This window comes from Sceloporus undulatus, chromosome 5, assembly GCF_019175285.1.
Source record: "Sceloporus undulatus isolate JIND9_A2432 ecotype Alabama chromosome 5, SceUnd_v1.1, whole genome shotgun sequence".
In the NCBI taxonomy this organism is placed as follows: Eukaryota; Metazoa; Chordata; class Lepidosauria; order Squamata; family Phrynosomatidae; genus Sceloporus; species Sceloporus undulatus.
In genome coordinates, this window is record NC_056526.1 from 91195210 (window position 1) to 91198324 (window position 3115).

The window sequence follows — 3115 nt, forward strand, 5'->3', positions numbered from 1 at the left end:
TTCATTTTTAAATTTGAATTTCTGTTATTTGGTCTTTTTTTTTTAAACTTATTCTCTTAATTGTACATTACCATGCTTTTCTTTTAATAGTTCAGTTTTCGCAATGTTGTCTCTCTCATTCAACCCAAAAAGGGAGAAGGGGAAATAAAAGCCAAAAATAATCACACTCATGACAAAACATACGGAAGCCTATGAAGTGTTGGTACATGAAACATTATGCCCTCCCCCCCACACACACACACACACTTCCAGTCCAGATATATTATCTGAAATGAAATGTATTAGAAAGTCTGCTGTTAAGTTATGCTCCATCTGGTCAGTCATTTAGATTCAATAGTTAGTGTCAACCAAATTGTTTTTTACCAAGTGGTTCAACACAGTTAAGTTTCTGTTTTGGTAAGACATTCTAGGGTGGTGGGGTGGTGGGGAGACACAGATATATTACTGTATGGAGGCAGGGATGTAGCTAGGATTTTGGGAAGGGGGGGTCCAGACTGAGTGCCACCATTATAATGGGGCTTCAGTGCGGCGGCACAGCAGCACACACCATTCATTTTTCTAATGGAAGGGGGGTCTGGACCCCAAGATGACCCCCCCCCGGCTACGTCCCTGATGAAGGCAAATTTTTACTGTTCCCAGATCTATGAGCTGAATTCTCCCCATGCAAAGGCAAGGCTCTTTGAAAGAAAGAACACTTAATATAGGAGATGAGTGCACCAGCTTTTATTCCTTCCCTACGTGACACTAGGTAAACACATAGGGACAGATTCTATTGCATAGCTCCATCCCCAGGCAGTATTCTTTCCATACCTGATCCAGGTTTCTCCCTGACCTTTTAAAGAATGGGAGTTTTCCACCTGGTGCAGGAATAAAAACCAGTGTGCTAATCTCTATTGAGCTAAGAAGTATGAATTGGAGGTAGAGACAAAGGATTGTGACATGTTCTTCATCGGGGTGTTCCTGCCCCTCCAAAGCTTTGCTTCTGTCCACCCAGTGGCTCTCAGGTAGAGAATGTTCCTGTTTAGGGCACTGGTCAGTTTCAGCCCCAGTCTTAGAAGGGAAATCTCTTCACTCTTGAACTGCATTGTCTTCCCTGCTATCTTGCCCACAGGCATGATACTCCTGTCAAGTCATTTTGGCAGTAAGTATTGCTCAGGGATTAACTAGTAGAATAACTTTGTTTTACATTAGAAGATAATATCTTATCAAATCTGTTTTTTAAAACATCATAGATTAGATAAAATAATTCAAAAACTGAAAAATTGGATGCATCTGCAAAAGTAGTGCAGTTTGACACTGCTTTAACTGCCATGGCTCCATCCTATGGAATCCTGGGATTTTGGGTTGTTGTGGCACCAGAGCTCTCTGACAGAGGAAGCTAAATATCTCACAAAAATACAAATCTCAGAATTTCATAGCACTGAGCCATGGCAGTTAAAATGGTATCAAATTGCATTATTTCTGCAGTGCAGATGCAGCCGCTATTACAAGGTTTTTCAATTACGATGGTGAAATTTTGACCTAGGTTGAAAAATACTTTAATATTATAATTTATTCAAAGTTACTCTGCTCTGTTTTATTCAACAAGCCTCTCAAAGTGACTGACACACATGCATTGACAGTATTTTTTAAAATCATCTAAATATACCAATCATCCAAATATACCATAACACCATACTAATAGCAAAAATCACCACAGTCCTGGGACAACTACTAAGGAAGATCAAAGAAGAAAGTGCACAGGAAGATTTACTTCTGGACACGAAGAAAACAAAAATAATGACCACAAAAGGTCTATGCAAATTCAACCTAGACGATGAGGAAATTGAAATATTAAAAGTGTTCCCATACCTTGCATCAAACATTGATCAGAATGGGGACTGCAGTCAAAAGATAAAAAGGAGACTGGGAATGGGGAGGGCTGCTAAGAAATCACTAGAAAAAATCCTAAAATGTAAAGATATATAACTGAGCACAAAAGTTAGTCCCATTGTATTCCCTATTACCATGTATGGATGCAAGAGTTGGACAGTGAGGAAATAAGAGAAAAATCAGTTCATTTGAGATGTGGTGCTGGAGAAGAGTGCTGAAGTTATTGTGGACAGCCAAAAAGACAAACAAATCAAGCCTGAAGTCTCCCTAGAAGCCAGATGATAAAGCTGAGGTTGTTGTACTTTGGCCACATCATGAGAAGGCATTACTTATTGGAAAAGACAATAATGTTAGGAAAGGTGAAGGGATGCAGAAAGAGAGGAAGACTGCATGCTAGATGGATAGACTCTATTAAGGAGGTCACAGAAATGAATTTCCAGGACCTAAGCAGAGCAGTGGAGGACAGGGAGTTCTGGAGATGTCTCATCCACAGGGTCTCTATGAATTAAGATCGACTCAAAGGCTGTTAGCAACAACAAAGCAGTCAAAATGCAGTAGATCCTTTGCTGGGCAAATGAAAAGGACATCAAAGTAGAAGATAATTTTTTTAAAAAAAATGTCTCAGGTAATTCTGCTCCCCCCCTCCCAATATTTCAAAGGGGTCCTGAGTAATAACTCAAGATGCATTAACATCTTGTTTGTAACCACCAGAAGAAAGTGGGTTTTGAATATATTCAAAGTTAATCCATTCCAAAGCCCTATGGGCATTCAGATGGCAGAGCTGGTTTCTCTGCCGAGTCAAGAAAGCAAAGTGGTTGTGTATGAAAACATCTTTCATGAATGCTCACTTTGTAGGAGAAATACAAATACAAATACATTTTTAAAAAGATATTTTTGTTATATGTTGGAGAGCAGCTAATTAGATTAGACAGTAATGGGCTAGAAATCCCCTTCTTTTTCCATAAAGAGTCATGGCTTTTTTGCCCTAACCTTGTGGTCTTACCAGAGATGCAGCCCTAAAGGCTAAAAATATTCTGCACCTCTAGGCTAGATAGACCAATTTATAATTAGCCCAAGCATTCCCAGTGAAATAAATGTTCACCCTATTGTTAGCAGTATGTACGTTTCCTATAATATATGAGGTCCGGTTCCTTATTAGAAAAAGAAATGCATATGTGGGCTGTTATATTTATTTGGGAAATGAATGTATATATGCTGGCAATTCTGGTATTGTGCAGGGCAG